General features: G+C 44.2%; 1 protein-coding gene across 1 annotated transcript in view; it reads left to right on the top strand.

Moving 5' to 3' along the window:
• HIC2 (HIC ZBTB transcriptional repressor 2) overlaps nucleotides 1-22,538 on the top strand; it is a 95,499-nt gene that overhangs the window by 32,931 nt on the left and 40,030 nt on the right. The window contains exon 2 of the mRNA XM_077835055.1: nucleotides 11,841-11,984. The gene's annotated coding sequence lies outside the window, so the exon portion shown is untranslated. The remainder of the gene's footprint in view (nucleotides 1-11,840; nucleotides 11,985-22,538) is intronic.

Below are 22,538 nucleotides of genomic sequence, written 5' to 3'. Positions count from 1 at the left end.
GTTTTATCCCACTGATGCAATTTGGGATCTTTTCTACATTGGACACCTACACGCTATTTGTTATGTTTTTGCCTCAGATGAAGACTGGAGATGTTTTGCAGCATGGAGACAGGAGCAGCAAGGGAGCACTCAGAAGGGATGCTCAGCAATGTTTGTGTGGTTTGGAGAGTTGACCTAAATAGTCTCTGGGTCCTATTTTATAGGCCTGTAAAGCAGGGATCTGCTAGAGGGAGCAGTAGGGCCACTACTAGGGTTGCCAACCCTCTCGGGTTCGCCAGGAATCTCCCGGAATTGGACTCTATCTCTCGGAGGTTACTGAAGCCAAACTGGAAGATTTTAGGCTAAAATTCCAGTGGCGCAGCGGGGCTAAGGCAGGTTCCCTGCCTGCCCTGACCCCACACCGCTCCCAGAAGCAGCTGGCATGTCCCTGGGGTGGAGGTCCAGGGAGTCTCTGCATGCTGCCCCCGCACCCAATCACCAGCTCTGCAGCTCCCATTGGCCAGGAACTGAGGCCAAGGGGGGGGCAGGGGGGATGCCTGCAGGCAGGGGCAGAGCCCCCCCCACTGCCCCCCCGAGGCTGCAGGGACATGCCGGCCACTTCCGGGAGCAGCGTGGGGCCAGGGCAGGCACGGAGCCTGCCTTAGCCCCGCTGTACCACTGACCAGGAGCCACCCGAGGGAAGCGCTGCCTGGCCAGAGCCCGCACCCCTCACTCCCTCCTGTACCCCAGCCCGGAGCCCCCTCCCGCACCCAAACTCCCTCCCAGAGCTTGCACCCTGCATCCCCGCCCCAGGCTCAGCCCAGACCCCACTCCACACCCCTTGGCCCTAGCCCAGAGCCTGCACCCCTCCTTCCGCACCCCAACACCTTGCCCCAGCCCGGTGAAAGTGAGTGAGGGTGGGGGGGAGGGAGCGACAGAGAGAGGGGGGGTGGAGGGGGCCGGGCAGGGCAAGGGTGTTTGGGTTTGTGTGATTAGACAGTTGGCAACCCAGCCCCTACTCCAGTGGTTTAATCCTAACCCACTTTCTTGGTTGGTAGGCTCCAGTTGTGTTCTGAATGAAAAGCAGTGGCTCTGTCCCTTCCTTTACAAAATGGGACTTCTCCATGCAGGTGAAGCATGTTTTGCTGGAGATGGATCATCCTTGATGTTTCTGCAACTAAATGCTTTAAAAAAAAAAAAAAAAAAAAAAATAGTGTTGAAAGTCAACAGTAAGCACTGTGCCAGGCGACTTTATTACAGTGCTGCTGTGCCCAAGACCTGTATTATAGACCTGGGCAAATTTTGCTTTTTATAAATAAATGTGAGACTTTGTAGATAGAGCATTGTTTTGCCACTAATTAATCCTAATTAAACTTCAGCTGTGTGCGGACATAACTGACAGGTTTTTTTAAGTCTGGGTTTATTTTCTTCGTGAATGCATCTAAGTAGTTAGAGAGGGCAGGTGGAATACCCCAGTGATGGGTGCTGTAAATGCCTAGATGGAATAAGAGGAAACAAGATACATGTACAGGGGGAAAAACACCTGCTCTGTGGAAAAACTCCAAATCAAGGAGAAGAGCAAACTTCTAAGGTTAGGACATTACGTTCTTTATCAAAAGCTGATGTTTAACTCACTAAAACTAAGACAGATGGAAAGTTGTTCCTGCCTGCTACTAGAATCTAGTGCCTCTTGGTCAGTGTTGGACACCTTAACCCTGACACAGTACTGGACTGATGTCCAAGTACACTTCCCTGGCTGTTGTGCCCTTCCTTTAGCGATCACCAGAGGGAATTTAGATGCTGCTACAAAGAAGTTTGTTTGGGGGAAAAATGTAAATCCTCTCATGCTCTGGTTTTGCAATGTATCTTCATGTCCGGGCCCTTAAATGAGATATGGAGATGAATTGGGTGCCAATTAACTGAATTCTGGGGGGCAGATGTGGGGGCATAGTATATCCAATTTCCTCTAATATGACACTTTCCAAATTGACTTTTTTTGGGGGGCTGCTGTTCAGTGAGAGGGATAAGCCACCATGGAAGCTAGGTTTTTCTCTTAAAATAAAATCAGAAATCTGGGCCTGGGGAGGACCTCAAGAGGTCATTTAGTCCATCCCCCTGCACTGAGGTAGGATGAAGTATACCCAGACCCATCTCTGACAGGAGTTAGTGTAACCTGTTCCCATAAAAGCCTCCAATAATAAAGATTTTACAACCTCCTTACATAACCTGTTAGGAAAAAAAGTTTTAATATCGAATCTAAATCTCCCTTGCAGCAAACTAAGCAGATTACTTCTTGCCCTAGCCTCAGTCGACATGGAGAATAATTGATCAGTCCTCTTTTAAACAGCATTTTATTTATTTGAAGACTGTCATGTATCTCTTCAGCCTTCTCTTCCCTAGGCTAAACATGCCCATTTCTGTCAACCTCTCCTCATAGGTCATGTTTTCTAAACATACCCCCCCCGCCGCCCCCAACTCTCTCCAGTTTGTTCATGTCCTTCTTCAAATGTGGAGCCTAAAACTGGACACATTACTCCAGATGAGGCCTCACCAGTGCTGAGTAGAGTGGAACAATTATCTCCCCTGTTTTACATATTGTGTGGTGTGTGTGTTTTTTTTTTTTTTTTTTTGCATCATCCTCATTGACTGACTGTTTCAATTCATGATCCACTATAACCCCACATCCTTTTGTGCAGTACTGCTGCCTAGCCAGTTATTTCCTATGTTGCATAGGAGCTTTTGATTTTTTCCCCCTCCCTAAATATTGTACTTCTCTTTAGTGACTTTTTCATCTTGTTGATTTTTCAGACCAATTTAAGATCATTTTGAATTCTAATCCTGCCCTCCAAAGTGCTAGCAACTTTTCTGACTGTGGTGTCATCTGAAAATTTTATAAGCATACTCTCTACTCTTTCATCCATCATTATGGAAAATATTGACTAGTACCTGACCCAGGCTAGATCCCTGTGGGACTTCAATTGATATGTCCTACCAGTTTGACAATGAGCCATTGATAACTGCTCTTTGAGTATGGCCTTTCAGTCAGTTATCACGGTAGATGTGCAAAAGTCAGCTGGAAAAAGCTGACTAACCATCCACTTTGTGTGTAAGGTGTTGGTTTTTTGGGGTTTGATTCAATGAGATGCTGCTACCAGTTCCATGTTTTAGATAACATGCCACTACCTAGACACAACACCACCCTTGACACTGAAGGTGTTTAAAAGTAGGCAGCATGGACTCTGGATACACTAAGCAGTTCTTAACCCAGGTCATGAACATCCAGTATCCACAGTAATGATCCTGTTGCTTGTTTTTTCTGAAAATCTCCCACCATTGCTGTAGCATGAATGCTAACAACATAAAAGCATGTGCATTCTTCCTCGCTGCCCTTTCTGGACCTGTTCTAAGCAGTTAGATGATGCAACTGGAAGTGTCTGAGTCACGTCTACGTCATGGTTTCCACTGCTGCTACCACCATTAATAAAATCTAGGTCCCAGTTTTCCTAATGTATTTACAGCCAGTGCATACACCTGAACCAGGGGTGAAAGCTTAATAGCAAGTGTACAAGGCAACAAGCCATTCCAGCATTGTTCCAAAAAGCATGGTTGAGGTTAGCAAGCTTGTATGCAGGGATACAGGCTAAACATTTTAAAAGTGCTTAAGTGACTTAGGTCTTCCCTGGGTACTACATCATGAGATGCAGCAGGAAGGCTTGTGTGTTTAAATGACCCTTAAAGCAATGCTGGTGGGACCTTTAACTCTAGGGAGGACTGTCAAAGGGTAGGGACCACCGGAAAAGCAGCCAACTGGCCCTCCAGCCTAACCTGTCCCAGTAAAAAAGTTAAGTTTATAGAAACACAAAGTAGGTGTTCTGCCAAACAACATGATAGGGAGGGAGGGAGAGGGTGGGGTCTTGTTCATGCCCTAAGCCAGTGGTCTCCAACCTTTGTATGCCCAAGATCACTTTTTGAATTTAAGGACAACCTAGGATCTACCCCACCCCTTCCCCAAAGCCCTGCCCTGCTCACTCCATCCTCTCTCTCTGTCGCTCGCTCTCCCACACCCTCACTCGCTTTCACTGGGCTGGGGTAAGGGTTTGAGAGGGGGTGAGGGGTGCAGGCTCTGGGAGGGAGTTCAGATGCAGGACGGGGTCCAGACTGGTGCAGGAGAGGGTGTGGGGTGCTGGCTCCAGGAGGGGCTCAGGTCTGGGGCAGGGGCTTGAGGTGCAGGAGGGGGTTTGGGCTGCTGGCTCCTGGAGGGGCTGGGGGTTGGGGTGCGGCCTCCTGCCAGGCAGCACTTACCTTAGGCAGCTCCTGGTTGGTAGCGCAGCAAGGCAGGTTCCCTGCCTACCCCAGCCGTACGCCGCTCCCAGAAGGGGCCAACGCACCCCTGGAGGGTTGGGGGCATGTGATTCTGCACACCGTGCCTCTCTTCCAGCAACGCCCCCGCAGCTCCCATTAGCCGCAGCTCCCTGTTCCCAGCCAATGGGAGCTTCGGGAGCGGTGCTCGCAGGCAGGAGCAGCGCGTGGAAGGAGACCCCTGCCCCTCCGTCCCCAGGGCCACATTGGCCACTTCTGGGAGTGGTGTGGGGCCAGGGCAGGCAGGAAGCCTGCCTTAGCGGCTGCACTGCAAGAGATCGCAATTGACTGGGAGATTCTCTAGGATTGACTAGTGACGACGACTGCCCTAAGCAAAATGTGATGGCATGGGAAGGATTCAGATTCAGATGTGACTTAGTATCATTAGTCCCCGTGACTTTCTTAGGCTATGTCTATGCCACAAAATTACGTGGACCTAACTTACATCGGCATACAGTCACCGCAGTTATTAAATCGCTTGTGTGCGCGCACTTGGCTCCTTATGTCGGTAGTGCGTGTCCCTCACCAGGAGCACTTGTATGGATTGTCTTGTCAGTGCAGGGCATTGCGGGACTGCTCCTGAAAGCCAGCAACAGTTGATGTAAGCAATGCCGCGTCTACACTGACGCTGCGTCGACCTAACTACATCCACGTTGACTCTCTGCTGCTTGGGGAGGTGGTGTCGCTAAGGGCAGGTCTACGCTAAAAACGCTGATGCAGCTGTAGCGCTTAAGTGAAGATGCTGCGATGACCACGGGAGGGAGCTCTCCCATTGGCATAGTTAATCCACCTCCCTGAGAGGCAGTAACTCTGTCAGTGGGAGAAGCTCTCCCATCGACACGGCACTGTCTATGGGGGGTGGGGGGGAGTAGGTTGATATAACTGTCCTGTCCTGTCCTCCCCCCTGAGTTATACCAATATAGGTCTGTAGTGTAGACCTGTTGTAGAGAGGCACTTATGTTGGCGGTAGCCAAACTTAAGTGGAGACACTTCTACAGCTAGGTTGACGCAAGGCAGCTTACGTCAACCTAACCGTGCAGTGCGGAGCAGGCTAAAGTGATGTAGGAACTTACATTATACAGGTTTCAGAGTAACAGCCATGTTAGTCTGTATTTGCAAAAAGAAAAGGAGGACTTGTGGCACCTTAGAGACTAACCAATTTATTTGAGCATGAGCTTTCGTGAGCTACAGCTCACTTCATCGGATGCATATGAAGTGAGCTGTAGCTCACGAAAGCTCATGCTCAAATAAATTGGTTAGTCTCTAAGGTGCCACAAGTATTCCTTTTCTTTTTACATTATACAGGGACTCTTGACAATTTTATTCAAGGTCTCCTTTGCCTGGCTGCCAACAACTGTCTTCCGTGCCTAGAATGGGAATCCTCTTCAGCAAGGTAAGGCTGCTAATGAGGCTCAGAATTTTACCCAGGAGCTGGGCTGGGAGAGGCACAGATTCCATTGCCTTTGATCCCCATTGTCTTTAATATTAAAGAATAGAGCTGTGGGACCCTACAAGAAACAATTGGCAAACAGCCTCTCTGGAAACCACTCTTGCTGCCTGGGGCCATACTGCATTCCGGAGACTTGCTGCAAAGAGCCAGCCGCCTTCTCACATGCCTCCCAGGCAGGGTAGGGGATGAGAGAGGCTCTGCTGTAGATCACATTCTAATGCTGCCTCTGTCATTGGACTGCAATACTCGCGGAGAGTCATGGCCAGAGCCTGAGACCTTTCTGAAGCATGTTCAAAACAATATGTTGGTGTTACTTCTGTTCTGGTTATGGTGGCTTAAAGCAGAAGCTGAGCCTTAACATATGTGTGAGATGGGGGTGGGGGGTTCAGTCATTCATGCTGCGCAAAAACGTATACTGTGTGTGAACTCCTGCCACACTATTGTACACGTTACTGGGAAGCAAACATCCCCCCGCATTTTCACCCCACTTCCCTCCCCTTTAACTCCAGTTGCTCAGTGATATTTCTAGAGGAGGGATATTTCTTTAGAGGAGAGGGAAGAGAAAATTCTTATTTCCCAGCTGATTTGGTCGATGTTCACAATGTTGTTCTATTATTAATGTGGTGTGTGGGGAATAAGATCTACATGATTGAAAATGTGCCCTGCTAATATTAGAGAGATACTGTATAACTTTGCCTAAGGATAAAATGTAACTTTAATTGAAAGCTGCTGTAACCTGGTAGACAATACTCCGTCTCCAGGATATCTAGTTTAACTTTTCTTTTCTTTTTTTTTTTTTAAACACAGAACCAACTCCTATTGCTGTCTCTCTTAGCTCTACATGCCCTCTTTGATCCATGCATGGAATTCACTATTCCCAAGAGCAGGATGGATAAAAATCATATTTTTAATAAAAAAAAAAAACCTTACAGTTTTATTTAAATTAGATTTCATTTAAATAAAGGTTTTTTTTCAATAAACCTATTTAAAATTAAATTTGAAAATTATGACAACCTACATTAAGGCCTACACTTTTATTATAATCTATTAGAATAATTTAATACAAAAAAAATTAAGCAGTACTTTTGCTGCCAAGTTTTGAAGAAAATCAAACCACTGAGCTGCTGGAAGTTACAGGCTAAACACCTGTAACCACACTTGTTAAAGAGCGAAACCAGCTTTTAACAGTCCTCTCTCCCGCAGATGCAGAGAATATTTTCTTCATTTTAGTTCAGCTCATTTAAAAAAGTGAGGAAACCAACTGAGAGTTGAAAATGCAGGAAAGTTTGTTTTCCTCTTCCAATCTATGAATTAAAAACTAGGTGTGAGAGGGTAAGATCTACTAGTTCTAAAATCTTGAAGGACAGGGTGGCCAGAATCTATCAGTTCAGTTACTTAACTATTCATACTTCCTTTGCTTAATCAATTTTCATATCAAAACATCTTTTGGTAAGAAAAGAGTTAATATATCAGGCACTTTTAAGGTAGTTTAATTTAAAAAAATTAAAATTGTTTGTATATTTTTGAATTGAATTTCCATCCAAATAGAGCTTGACACAAATCACATTTTTTTATTTACTAAATTTTTTCTTGCATCTTCAAGCATTTTCTAACATAGTAAATGTAAAAAGTAAGAATCTGAATAAAGGTAAAGTTGAGCTATATAATTTAATTGTGTATCGATATAGTGTAGTCTCCTGGTTAGCAAAGAGAAGCATCAAAGTTAGTGAAAAGGCTATATTTAGTTGCAAATAACGTGTGTTAACAAGAATCCACCTACTTCAGGAAAATAAAATACAGTGCAAAATGCAATTTAAAAATCAATAATTTAAATCAGGGTTTCCTGCTTGCTGATTTAAATCAATCTACCCTGCCCAAGAGACAGATCCCTTGCCCATAGCCACAGGTTTTTATATGAAGATCTGTGTACTTCCCAAAAATATATTTATTCAGCGGCAAAAAACTACATTAACACAGAGTTACGGTTGCTTGCTGGTAGGTGAGCCTCTTGCAGAACACAGAGTTGAGGAAAATTTAAAACTTCTCAAAACCAGGAAATGCTCACTTAAGGTTGTCGATACAATCTTAACTCTGCCCTCTTTTCAGCTATGCCCCTTTAACACACAGTTGCTACAGTGTCCAAGCTCTTTGCGTAGCCTGCTCACACTCACTCACAGGATTCAATCTAAGGTGCCACAAGTCCTCCTTTTCTTTTTGCGAGTACAGACTAACACGGCTGCTACTCTAAAAGGATTCAGGCTAACACTGTTAAAAGACAAAAAGGGTGGGGGGAGAGAAGTTGCCTAGGCCACTTTCCCTCTTTGCACAGAGGTACAAAGGTTCGGACTGGAAACATCAGTGGCAAGGTGTTCACTGGGGCAGTTGTGTCAGCACATTCCCTTGGATTATGCAGGCAAGCACAAAGTGGCTGCATAGAAATTGTTCTTTCTTTATCGGCACATGCACACTTCAGTCCTTCCAGACTGCACATCTGTGCAAGCGAAGTGAACGTGTTCTTAAATACCATTCACAATTTGGGTTTTCCAAAGACTTAGTGGGTACCATGCACTACCTCGGGTGAAAATTGACCGATTGAAGACCATTCTGACACACATCACAGCAACAGTTTGATCTTCAGCTCCGTGCAAAACAAGACAAACCCTAGAAACTTTTTCAAAAATGTCTATTTTTTCTCCGGGATTGTATCTCCGGAACCCCTGGCTCGATTGACTCCAAATGTGGGTCAGTGACCCTACCCTGCACTCCCACAAAGCATAGCAAATTTCAAGGAAATCCATGCAGGCATTTGTACCCCTGAGCAACGCAGTTATCCCGAACTAACTCCCAGGGTAGACAGCACTATGTCAATGGGAGGGCTTCTCCCCTTGACATAGCTACTGCCTCTTGGGCAGGTGGAGTACACCTACACCTCCTTTAGGTATAATTTTCACGGAAATGCTACAGCGATGCAGCTGAACTGCTGCAGCATTTTAAGTGTAGACAAGCCCTTACAATCATCGTCCTTTAAACAGGAGGGCTTGAGGGACGATGGAGGGAAAAGGCTCCTCTGCTTGGGCATCTGTAGCATTGGAGGCTCTGAAAGGTCCGAAGTGGCCCATTCCTCACACTGTGATGGTCTGAGCTGAATGAGAACACCCCATGGAGATGAATACAACCTGAAACAGCAGTGAGATATGTGAACTGCTCCATTCATCTCTCTGGGTGTTCCATCCCTCTCGTGTGCTTTAGAGCCTATGATATGGATGAACTGTACCTGTTCTCTGCACCCCCACTCAAATGGGCAGATCCTGGCTGGGGATGGGGCCTCTGACTCTTCCAGAAGGGTAGGCTCCCCCAGAACGAGCTCATATGGCGGGGGAGTAAGGAGGGAGTCCGACCCCTATAGGTGGGCATGGTCCTTCCAGATCCTGGAGTGCACAAAGGCAGCAACAACAGGGGCTCAGACACCCTCAGAGGGGCAAAGCTCCCCATATCTGAGCTATAATAAAACCATGCAACACCCTATAGTTTCTCCCTTTTGTAGACTGCAGAGCTGAGACCCGGAAAGTTTGTGCGCTGCTTGAGTTAATATGGTAAGTCACTGTAAACAGAGATTAGAATTTAAGACCTGCTGATTCCTGGTCCCTGGCTCTAAGTTTGGCTACTGTGATGTACCTAGTTTCAAGGCCTACTTTATTTGTTTTCTCCCACCGTCTCCGAAGAAGCAGCACAAACTCTTTTCTGGGAACAGAGTGCATTGCATGTCTACATTGCATGGACTAAATGGGTCTACAAATGAGTGAATGAAAGGAACTTGATCTTCTGTGGTGTTCTCCAGAAGAACTGTGGGGTATAGGAATCCCTATCTGCCAAATGAGAGGGGAGAAAAGGAGGACTGCCTCTGTAGGTTGCAGGTTTTTTAAAAAGGTTTTATAGAGAAGCATTTGAGTGTGCCTTTAATCTTGGACATTAACCTTTTTGTAAAACGTCAGATTGTAAAGGAAGGATGGCAAGTTGTAATCCAGGTCAGACCTGGGCTATTTCCTCTTCCTCCGTTTTTCACATAGCCTGTGGGATGAAGGAGCACAGAGGAGTGTACTTGCTGTGCAGTTACCGCTTGCTGGCTGCAAACGCCCAAGTTGTACAAAACTTTGATCTTTTTGTTGTGGAAATGAAATCTGAGACCAGGAAACCTGCCCTTAGTCACAAACAATGCGGTGGACATTACCCAAACCCAGCTGGAAATGCAAGTGAAGCCAAATCTGATCAAAACAAAAACACTCCCCCCCCCCCCCCCCCGCCTTTGCCCTCTGGTATATATAACCTGCTCTTACCAGCGGCTTCCACTCCTGCTTGCCCAGCTCTGTTTGTGAATGCAGGCCTGAGTCCCACACCTGGAATGCCCAAATCCAAATACTCCCAAGTGCTGTTGGGGATAATGTTTAAACCACAGGTGCAATTAAGCTTTTAAGTGGTAAGCCTATTTGGTGAGGGGCACACCTATTGCCCAGGACAAGCAATGAGAAATTATCAGTCTTCCAGCAGTATTTGGGGAACAGTTTGTCAGCTTGAAAGGGCTAGAAGACGCCACAAGATTCATAACTCTTCTGGTATTTATTGTAAGAACTCTGAACTGGCTCTGTGTCGATGGGCGATGCTGCCCCAGCACGGGGGAACTCTGTGTATTTGAATAATAAGTCGGGTAATGGATTGTGAAAATGGTGTTGCACGGATCCAGGGCATCATCTTTATTGCCCCTTGAAAACTTGCTATAAGCACTTTGGTCATCACTGGAGGAGGAAAGGGGGCAAGTCCAGTTCCCTTCTTACGGATTCACTGACTCCTTCTGGCCTTGGAATCTATGTGGTCATCTAGTCTGACCCCCTGTGTACCACAGGTCACAGAACTTCACCAAAATAATTGCTAGAGCATATCCCTTAGATAAACATCCAATCTTGATCTTAAAAATTGTCAGTGATGGAGAATCCACCATGACCCTGGGTAAATTAACCACTGGAACAATTACCCCTACTGTCAAATATTTACTCCTATCCAGTCTGAATTTGTCTAGCTTCAGCTTCCAGCTATTGGATCGTGTTAGACCTTTGCTAGATGGAAGAGCCCATTATTAAATATTTGTTCCCCATGGAGATACTATGGCCATCCACCCCTTAGTGACGTAGTTCTGTTGATCTAACCCCTCATGTAGACAGTGCCATGTTCCCAGGAGAGTGTCTCCTATTGACATAGGTACCGTCTCGCAGAGGTGGATTAACAAAGACGACGAGAGAAACTGTCCCATCGACATAATCTTCACTGAAGCCTACGGCAGCATAGCTGCAGTGCTGTCTGTGTAGACAAGCCCTTAGACTTGTAATCAAGTCACCTCAACCTTCTCTTCGTTAGACTCAAGGAGCTCAATCTGTTTATTTTATCGCTATAAGGCAGGTTTTCTAATCTTTAATGATTCTCATGGCTCTTCTCTGAACCCTCTCCAATTTATCAACATCTTTCTTGAATTGTCAGCACTAGAACTGGCCACAGTATTTCAGCAGTGATCGCACCAGTGCCAAATACAGAGGTAAAATAACCTCTCTACTCCTATGCGAGATTCCCCTATTGATGCATCCCAGGATTGCATTAGTTCTTTTGGCCACAGCATCACATTGGGAGTTCATGTTCAGCTGCTTATCCATTATGACCCCCAAATCTCTTTGAATCACTGGTTCTCAGATAGAATCCCCTATCCCATATGTATGCCACACTCCCACAAAATAAAACTTCAGAGTTCAGTTTTAGAGTTTCCTTGCTCTCCTTCTATACACTCTCTGGAGCCATAAAGACCAAGGAGACCATGCCCCTAATAATGCGACCCCAGCTCTAGAGAACAGAGACCATTGCCTTGAAGTGGGGTGGGGGTGGGTGTTTTGGTCTCTGTGGCCTTGGATAAGTCACTTAGGTGCCTAATGTTAGCCAAAATTTCCAGGCTTCAATAATTAAGTAAAGGTAGCCTGATTGGTGGTTTGTTTTATTTATTTTTTTTCCCTTTCAGAAATGATGAGCACCCACAACTCACATTGAAGTCAACATCTTTGGGTCAAATATGCCCTCAATCACAGCCTTGCAATCTCGGTGACTTCAGAGGGACTGTTTACCCATCTATCAAACGGGTATACTATTTATAGCTGCGTTCAAGGTAGGTGAGTCATTGATTTTAAAGCAATTTGAAATCCTCTGATTTGGAAAGTTCGAGGGGAGTGCAAACTAGTAGTTTAATCCCTTTTTCCATTGGGTAATGGGGCTTTGGATGAAGCAGCAGAGAGAATACTAACCTTGTGGTAGTGTCTAACTACAAAATGATACTAGAAATTGAAATATTAACTTTTTCACATGCAACCTTCGGCCTGAGAAGTACAACTTATTCTTGTCTATCGAATATAAAATACACCAGAACATAGATGCAAGACTCTCTATTGCTTGTCATCCCAGTGACCTCACACCGCATTATAGCTTTGCTCTTGGTCCCTGTGATGTCATCAGAAACTTGATCTATATAGACTTGAATGCTTCTACTAGGATTTAGAAATGTGATGTTAGCTAACGTGTCCTGACTAGCTTAGTCTGCAGAGGGTCTTAAAAGCTGCATGGTTAGGTTGCTAATTAGCACCAAGGAGGGAAATTATGCTGCCCGTCAGGATCTTTGCTATTTCTGCGCCTTTTGTCGTCTTCCCATCTTCCTTTTCCTTCTCTCTGCCTTCCCTGTCTGTGCCACCTCTGTTCTTCCCTACAGTAACTCCCATTCCATCTGCTCAAATGGAAGCATTAACTATTTAATTGCTGATCACTGAAGTGTTGTCATTGGGCTTCAGCATTAATATCCTAATGAGATTAATGGGGGGTGGGCAGTCAACATCTTTCAGGCTGCCTGCAGCCCTGGAAGGATGCTGCTGTCGGGCTTCACACACTTATTTGGATTGTTACCTTCATAACCATGAAGACTAGAAATGCTTTTTTCAAAATAAAAGCTTCAGATTTTGCAGTATTTGAATGTCAAAGGCCAGACAAGTCCATCGACTGAGCTTGATCTGGCCTGCCTACCCCATTGTTTGACGCGTTTGGTCTAGAGGTTAGGGTAGTGGGTTCAGAATTGGAGAAGTCTGGACTCCATATCCAGTTTCCCCCTTTATTGCTTTTTGGCCTTGGGCATTTCCCCCTTTTATTGCTTTGTGACCTTGAGCAAGTCATCTAACCTCACATCTGTGAAGTGGCAAATAGTACTGCCAAGCGCCATGAGATTCTTGAATCAAGTGACCTATTTAAATACAAAGGACTAGTCATGTTATCTAGAGTCACAAATACCTTTTTTTAATGATTTTTCGGAATTGTACCCCGAGCTGAGGACGGGAGCTAAGCAGGAGGAAAAAACGGCACTTCTCTGGATAGCGAAAAATACTTGGTCTTTTAGCTTTGTGCTTCAGCAGAAGCAGGTTGGGTTTTGCCCTATCAACACCATGTGGTGTGCTGCTGGTGGATTGGGTGTCCCCTGATATCAGATGTTCTGAGCATCCCTGCGCTGACTATATTTTTGGCTTCCATTTACATCTATAATACCTGTGTACTTCAGCCAGCTGTCGTATAATACACCTAAAAATTGGGGGGTGAGGGGGAGATGACCAGCAAATGTGGGTGGGTGGCTAGAATTGCACTTGGAACCTTGTCTGGTCTTTGGTAGGAAAAAGAGTGGCCCGAAAGATTCTGAGGACTTGAGAATGAATGAAATGGTGACCTTGCAAGAGTTAAGACGGTGATAGTTTGAACAATTAAGCGGGAAAAGGGATTTTTAGTCAGACTCAAACTCTTTTAATTAACACCTGTTTAACTTAAATGATAATCATTTTGGGGAGAGGAAGTTTTTGTTTAAGACTCTCTACGCTTGCACCAATTAAGGAGTCCGCGCTCACAATATACAGCCTCAGAGACCCTCCTAATGACTAGTGTCACATTCCTGATATTTCCAAGGAGGGAGGGGGAAGAGGAAGATGACAAACAGGGGAAAAACCACAACTTTGAGAGAGTGACAAATACCAGTATCTATCCTATACCTTCTTTAGCCATCACAAAGAACACAAAAAGCACACGTCTAATGTTTAGAAGTCTTCTTTCAACTGCTAAAGACCATTAGCCCCCCTGAAAAGGGGAGCGCAAACTTCTGAAACAAAGCAAACTGGGTTGAAGTCCTACGCATTTAAAACAAAAAAAGAAAAAAAAAATGCAGCTTCTTAACGTGCTTCTGATTCTGGATTCTGATTTCAGTTTTGCTACGGTAAATCTGGAGTAACTTAACTGGTGTGATGTAAGTGCAGCCAGAATCTGGTCCGCTAATTTTGCTGCTTCATCTTCTGTTGGTGACCTATTCGAGTTATGGACTGAAATTTTTGGCCTATTTTGTGGTGTTCAAGGGCCGCTTAAAATTATACTCCCTCTATCATCCAGCCATAGTTTAGAGATGGCAGCGACCTATAAAATGAGATTTCTGTGTGTGAGTTTCAGATATTGTCACCAAAACATGCAGTGGATTTCCCTCCTTCCCCCTTGATATGTTTAATTTCCAGGACATATGACTCAACTGAATTTGTGTTGGAGTTTGCAAAATGGTCTGGATAATAGGAGAAAATCAGGTTGCACAATAAGGGTTCAAAACCGAACCACGAAACAGACGTTGCAACTCCTTATCCACATATTGTTTCAGTATAACATCTAGTGACATGTGTTTCCCTCCAGCCCATCGTGAAAGTGGTTTCACAATTGAAATGAGCCAGGACAGGTATTTCTGCCACCTCCCTCTTTCTGGTGGCTGGACTTTCAGCCTCTTGCTTTTTCCACTGCACCCCCAAAGGGTGTGGGTATTAGGGAAAGGGGGGGGGAGAGAGGCTCTCACACCTTGTTCTGCCTTATTGCTTACACTGTAGAATCTCTAGCCTATCCGCCCAGTGCAGTTGACTGTATGTGGAGGAGGGGGAGAGAGCTTGTGTTGCAACCTCTGAGATATCTTTTGCAGCTGCAGCACTTCTCGCTGCTTCCCCCCTTAACCCCCCCCCCCGACTGGTATGTCTGAACCATATCCTTCAAAACCAGTTTTCTAAGCAGATTAGATGGGTAGCAGAGACAGCTATGCAATCAGGCAAAAATGTGAGCTCAAGCCTTCATTTTTTTGCAGTGGCCAGAGCAATAAGCGTCTCACACCTGGATATTTTTTCTCTGTCTCTCCAACATGTTGTAGTCTGTCCATTGCTGTAGAGTGGAACTAAAAGTTCATCCTAGGCACTAATAATGTTACAATTTAATATTGAGCAGGGAGGTGACTGGTTCATGTGGTGAATAACTGTATCCAGGAAGCAGTTTCCTACTGCTTCAAACGTGAATTCCTTCTGCTATCAGGGAGCCAATGTCCCTCCCCATATGTTCTGAAGTTCTTGATGGGATTCTACCGTGAAAGGTTATGTGGGCCTAGCAGCATAGGTCATGGATATGGAAAAAACCCACACCCTGACCAATGTAGCTATGCTGACATAGTTCCATCTACACTGGGGCTTATGTCAACTTAAGAGGCGTCTGCTGACCTAGCCAACGTCGTTCAGAAAAAAAACGCTCCTGTTGGCATAGGCGTCTATATTACAGCACTACGTGAGAGTGTAGAAAACTCTCTTCAGTATCCTGAGTCAGCCGTGCTGACACACTTGGTTTCATTGGTCTTGCTACTGTTGAAACCAGGGCTCCCTGGTTCAACATCAAAAGACTTTTTGTAAGCATCAGTAGTGGTTTCAGGTCTGGCTCGTTCTGTATGCAAGCGACTATAAAATGCATTCAGGGTTCTCTTAATCTCGGTTTGGAAAAACTTACTTAACCGTTCTTGCAGAGTGAATGGGCAACTGGGATCGGTTAGAGGGCTAAGTAGCAGGTCCGAGGTCGGGAGGATTGAGTGAGCTGCTGTCTTCCTTTCTGGAGGAAGAGTGGGGAGTTGCATGTCCCTAGGAGCTGTTTGCTACTTCTCTGGAGGATAGGAAGGAACCAAATGTGGAGTGGGCCAGAACTCTGTTCCCTGAAGGGTATTGAAGAGCGTGTGAGTGGGTAGGAAAAAGAAGGGAGAGGTTTAAGATCTAGATGATTGAATTATTAAGGTAGAGAAGAGAAGTAGAGGACAGATTTCAGGTGAGAAGGCAGGAGAGAGAAAATAGAGGGGAAAGAGCAGCTAGGGTGTAGGGAAATGAAGGAGACATGAAACATACCCTAAAAACAAGGCAAGAAGACCTACCCTATGATCTGTGCTAGGAAAGAAAGTGGAATGAAGCTAGAAAAGAAAAAACTAACATTTCAAATATTAAGTAGAGAATTGATATTAAAAATGTTAGGTTTCAGAGTAGCAGCCATGTTAGTCTGTATTCGCAAAAAGGAAAGGAGGACTTGTGGCACCTTAGAGACTAACCAATTTATTTGAGCATAAGCTTTCGTGAGCTACAGCTCACTTCATCGGATGAACAGATGCAACTTCATCCGATGAAATGAGCTGTAGCTCACGAAAGCTTATGCTCAAATAAATTGGTTAGTCTCTAAGGTGCCACAAGTACTCCTTTTTCTTTTTATTAAAAATGTTGTATACAATGCATTGTTATTGTATTCCTTTACATGTCAGGCAGCATAGCTTTGGGGAGTGCATGGTGGCAAAGGCCCCGTCCCCCATTGCATATCTTACTGTAGTGAGAAACAGAAAAATCAAATCTCCCAACTAAAGGAGGAAATAAAAAGAAAGCTGGTCATGTGTGTCACAGCCATATGGACAATGTCCAACAGCAGTAAAATACAACTGTAAAACATATATTGAAGGCTTAAAATCATGAATAAAAACAGTGTTTTTTCCACTCTGGCTAGTAGGCTTAGTCCTTGGGCTAGTAGGTGCTGGGCTGAGACATTTACTCTGGCTTCAGGGGTAATTTTAAGTTTAAGATCCCATTAAATCCATACTCAGTCTGTATAAGTTACTCTGTGAAATCATTAGTCTCCTTATTGCCTTTATATTAGATGTGACAGATTAATATGTTTGAGGGCAGATCACTGCTAGACTAAATCTTTCTCTGGTTATGATTCCTTACAACTATAAAACAGTCACAAGGTTATGGGGTTTATAAAGAAGTTTATTACAGTTTCCAACATTGGAATTCTGTGGGCTAAGTGTTTTTTAAAAAAGTAAATCAAAATATATGCGCACCTCCCATTTTCCCTTTCCCAAGATATATAAGAATTAGGAATACACATTGGTCCTTATGCAGCATTTTGCTATTTACAGTGGGAGGGTAACCCTGTACTCCTTCTAACAGTAGGATCCTCCATTGTGTCATTATGGATGATCTGGACACATACGTGTGGGATGAGAAAGAACTTGCAACCTCAAGAACCTCCATACACACTCACTGCTTCAACCCAGTGAGTAAAGAAGCATCAACAGCTCAAGCAGTAGAAGGATGGGATCTACCTACGGGCAACTGTGTTGAGTAACCTCTATAGTAGAGGCTCTCAAAATTCTTTCCAAACCCCACAGTCTAGTCTTACGATGACCTCAATCCTTTTGAGGTCGTGGGGGGGGGGGGAGGGGTGTTTTCCCTAATTTCTAAAGCCCCTTTCCATAGCTGTGAAACTGACTCAAGTCTAAAATACCATTTTAGAGAAATTTCTGTTCTAGAGAATGAGCTTCAATCAAAAGCTTATTTTTAAGGTATCCCAGAATTCTACAGCAGAGAGAGAATTTATTCTAGGAGGATCCAGGAAACTCCACAGAGAAGTTATCCTTCTGTATAAAATTTGATGGAACTTTTGATGAAGTTAATGAGGGCTGGGAAAGGGTGCAGGCTGTAGCTAGTGGGTAAGGGTGTACGTGGGGTTGTAGGATACTTTCTGTGCCCCTCGATTCTGCGTTATGCTTCCCAGAAGTGCCTTTTATACATAGTGAGACACGGAGCTACTTGGAAATTCTGTCAATGATTGTCCAATGGAAAATACAGTTTCTGCAAAATCAAAGTCTTCTGTGGGGAAAATTGATTTTGTTGAAAATCTTCAGCTCTTCCCCCTGCCCCCGGTTAAGAAAATGAAATAAATTTGGGTCGGTTCAACCAGAGTTTAAAAAAAAAAAATCAAAATGTTAAAACTGATTGGAAACAAAATGTTTCAGGTCAGTTCAACAAAACATTACACTGCATTTCCCTGACAGCGCATTGCCTTTTGGGAGGAGTTGTTCAAGCCATCTTTATCTTCTGTGGGGCAGAATCCCTGGGGATTATGCCTTCCCATAATGAAACACAGATTTTCCTGTGACTGAGGTTTAATAGCACACTGACTTGAAATAAAACATTTCAGCTCAGTTCAGTAAACTGCCCAAACTGAAGTTATTTAGTTTCAGTGTCTAACTGGTTTGATGGAAAATGTCCAATTGAAACATTACAACTTTTTGGAAAGACATTTTTCAGAATTTCTGTTCTGCAAAAAGTTTCACAATTTCAACTTTGTGCCCTGATTCGGGATGAAGACAAATGTTGAAATGTCAGAATTCCCTGTGGGATGGAAATTCTGGGTTTTGCATAGCTCTAGGGAAGAGGCAGGTGACAGCTGTGAGCTACTGGTTGTTCTTCTCTAGAGCAGAATGTGTGAGGAAGGGAGGAGGAAGGAATGAGAAGGTGCTGTGGGGCAAGGGTGAAGCAGTGACAACAGCAGGAGGGAAAAAAAGCTTCTCCTTAACCTTCCTGCCCCCATAGTTCCTTGGAGTCTAGTGGCTGCTAGGTTTTGGTGATCTTGCTGTGTCCCCATACCCCTGCCTGGTATGAGAATTCTTTTATCTTCCTGGATCATTTGCTTAAACACAGTCCAGTATGTTACACCAGGGATGGTCAAGATGCAAGGTTTCATCTTCTTCCGTGAGGAGGCCTGGATAGCCCCTCTTTCGGGCCAGTTTGTGGTGCTTCTTGCTGAGAGCAGGAGTTTGTTCAGTTGGATGTCCTAACAGCACTGTCTGTTAGGATTATAGGTCTTGAGAGGTTTCTGAGCAGTTCGCTGGCCTTTACTGAATGGAACTGGGTGCTTGGGCACACTTGTCAAATTTTGTTACAGTACAAACTGACTTACTCTTTTTCAAAGAGGGCCTTGTGGCCAACTGGTCTGAACACAGGACAGGAAGTGGGCAACGTCTAATTCTAATCCTAGCTTTGACCATGACTCTGACCTTGAACAAGTTTTCTAATATCTCTCTGCCTCATTGTCCTATCTGTGAAGTGGGAATAAAAATACTCCCTGTCTTCACCTGAATGTTCAGGTAAAATAGTGGTAGTGTGTATTGCACTGTAGATTGATTTATTAACAAATTTAGTGTCTTGTGTAGAAAATTGATAATTTCATCCAACAGCCTTGCCCTCTGAGAATGAGTAGCTGAGTAAAGAGGGACGTGTGAAAAGACAAACCCAGGTTACACATTAAACAGGTTCTCCGGTATTATTGCCTACGTTACTGGCAAAGACCCCCTGTAAGTAATCATCAAATAATCAGCCTGGCTCCTTTTGTGAATGGCTTGAATCTGTGTGGTCCTCCTTTGTTAGGGCAGCTCGTGGGCTCTGAAAGCTTCTGCACCCCCTGTTCTGTACTGCAGAGCCTGGTGGCACCAGCTGCTTCTGCCTGAAACACGCATTTGCATGAGACAGTGGCTCTCCCCTCCCCCCTCCCCTTATATTTCAAAATGTATTTCCCATCTTTTCAACCCCTTCATTTTTAAGCTCCTCTCAGAACTTTTGGTGCACTTTATTTTTATTTTGCCACATGCCTATTTTTACCAAGTAAAGCTCGGAGGAGGGAGAAGTCGTCTTTCCTTCAGAAATAAAACAGCCGCCAGTGTTTGGAAATATCTTAACAATAGACCATATGGGAGTCCCAAACTGTTAAGCTTTATTATTCAGAAGGCAGAAAATGTGGTTTGATATTCAACTGATGTACAGCATAAATGAGAGCCACAAACTAGGCTCCCTTGAGCTGGGATTCAAGTATTCTTTTGAATATAACTACTAATACTTTGGCCTAGTTCCACAGAATGCGTCCCAGCTTGCTGATCACAAGCCAAGAAACTGGAGGCTATTCCCTCTACCCACCTCCCCCTCCTTCTCAGAAGCAGTTTCCTCTCCTGCCAGCATGGGCTCTTGCCCTGAATATAAATCTCCTGATATTAGTTCTTCAAAGAAGACAGAGAGGGCACAAGCACAGGCTGTTTGTTCGTTTCCTCCCCTTCAACATAAAGTTTACCATGTGCAAGATTCTGGTCAGGAAGTACAATGGCTGTTCCAGGTGGGATCCTCTTTGTGCCTGTTTCTGTAGCCACTGAGGAAATCATGTACACTGAAACAGGTGAACATGCTTCTTCCCCAGGTTACTCTGAAGTGGTGCCAGAGAGCACATGGGAGAGGGATTTGTGGGATACAGAGATTAGAACTGGTTTCAGTTTACTTCTGTGACCCTATTTGATTTACACGTACTATAATTTTCCTCTCTCCATTAGGTTGACTATTCTTCTTAGCTATGCTGGTCTCTGGGGAAATGAACCCACAAAAGTTGCTTCAGGCTCCAATTTTTTATAGCCTTGAGCAGCCCCCAAACCTGGCAAATTCAACTGAGAAAAATCAAGTTTGTGTTTTCACAGATGGTCTGTAAATGTTCTTTCAAAAGCAATCACACAACACTACATTAAAAGAACATTAGTAAGGTTGCAAAGTCAAGTTATGAAATGCCACTATTAAGGTTGCCTGTGTAACCTTAATTCAGCCTTTCGTGCATATGCATTGATACAGGATTTAATTACATGATCATAGTATTTTTTTTCCCCACAGGATGCTTGTCTCATACATTGCAGATGGACCTATTCTGGGGATGATTCAGGATTATGTATTTCTGTAGGACCCATGTTTTGCTTATTGCAGCAGTTGGAAAGAGTGTCACGAGTGAGGCGGGGGATTGCTGGCATAGAAGGGACAGTGTCACAGATAAGACAGCTGACTTCTGGAGAACGTGACTATTGATGTCTCTGCCAGAGTTCCTGTGTGATGCTAGTTAAGTCACTTAAACCAAACATTGCACAGGTGCTCACTAATTGTCTGTTCCTCATTTTCTGGGTGCCCTGCTTGAGACCCTGGTTCTGATTTGCAGAAGTGCCGGGCACCCACAGCTGCAACTGAAGCAGCTGAGCTCCGCTTTGAACAAATGAAGTGTGATATAAGTGCTCCGAGGGCCTAGGCATCTCAAATTGTACACCCAAACTCAGTGTTAATTTTGACCTTAATCTGACTCAGTTTCCAACTGCAAAATGGGGATGATGTTCCCTCAGCTCACAGGGTGTTGTGAAAATAAATTCATGAATGTTTCTGAAGTACTCCGCCTGTAGTGACGAGCACCGTAGAAAAACCACTGTGGAAATGGATAACTCTGCCTCAGAGCAGGGTTTGGATAGAATACAGTGAATAAGGCTCCTGGCCACACATTGTGCAATGAGAAAGCAATATCGTGAATAGCCGCTCATTAAGTGAGCGCCATCCATCCTGGGCACTGAATGAGGCAGGAGGCCTGTGGAAAATATGTACTTATGCATACGTTCAAGGGGACCAAATTAAGGCTGCACAGGCCACTTTAATTCTGAGGGCTTGACTTTGTGACATTAATGTCCTTTTAACATGGTTGTGGGTGTTTTGATAGCCTACTTTAAAAAAAAAAAAAAAAAAAAAGAGAGAGAGAGAACTGAAGAAGCTGATTCCATCATATTGACACTTAAGTAGGTCATCAGCAGAGTTGGACCCTTCAGATGCACCAAACAGGCCTCTGCCACTTGAGCAAACAGAGTAACTGGTAACTGTAGTAGGCTGTTACCTTATGCGGACTGGCACTAGAGGAGGATTGGACACTTTGCCAGTGGGTTTCACAGGTATTGGACAGAGTCTGAGGGTTTGTCTATACTTGACAATTTACCAGAATAGCCATTCTGGAAAAGGTATTAATAATCGTAGTAATTAAGCTGCTAAAATCTGAAGTCTGAGCATGAGAGAACTTGGGTTTTGTTTTGTTTTTTTTCCCCCCCAAAAAAAAGTTTCCATAACTTGGCTAGGTTTGGTCAGATTTTCACCAAGGCCACCTTCACGCTAAAAGTCAAGTTCTACCTTCAACACATAGCGGGCTTGGAGTTTTTCAAAGAGAAGTTTGCTAGAATTTAATATGGGCCAAACAATATATATTTTTCCTCCCACCCTCCCTTGGCAATGGCTGAACTATTTTCCTTTCAAATTTTCTTTAAAAAGAAAAAAAAAAATATCAGCCTGAGGCAGACAGCATGGAAAACTTCAGTCCAATCAGTTACAAACTGGTAAAATTATGAGCAACTGAAAACACCATCTTATGATGAAATGGATCAAGCAACCTTAATTGGCAGTGTGATCATCCCCACTTGTAAGATTACATTATATAAAACAAAATGGTGGTTTAAGATATTTAGGTGTATCTGTATTCTGGGTTTTCCTAAATTCTTGCGCTGCAGGACTCTTGGCATGTCAATAAATATTACTACTCTCTGGCTTCATGATAAAATCCTTAGATAATTCAAGTTTGGGGAGATTTTTTTCCCCCCTCTTTTTTTGAATCTGAGTTCCACAAAGGAATTTAATTTGGGCTGCTGTAATTTTAACTG

The sequence above is a fragment of the Eretmochelys imbricata genome, chromosome 15, assembly GCF_965152235.1.
Source record: "Eretmochelys imbricata isolate rEreImb1 chromosome 15, rEreImb1.hap1, whole genome shotgun sequence".
Classification (NCBI taxonomy): domain Eukaryota; kingdom Metazoa; phylum Chordata; order Testudines; family Cheloniidae; genus Eretmochelys; species Eretmochelys imbricata.
This window is presented reverse-complemented; position numbering and strand designations above follow the sequence as displayed.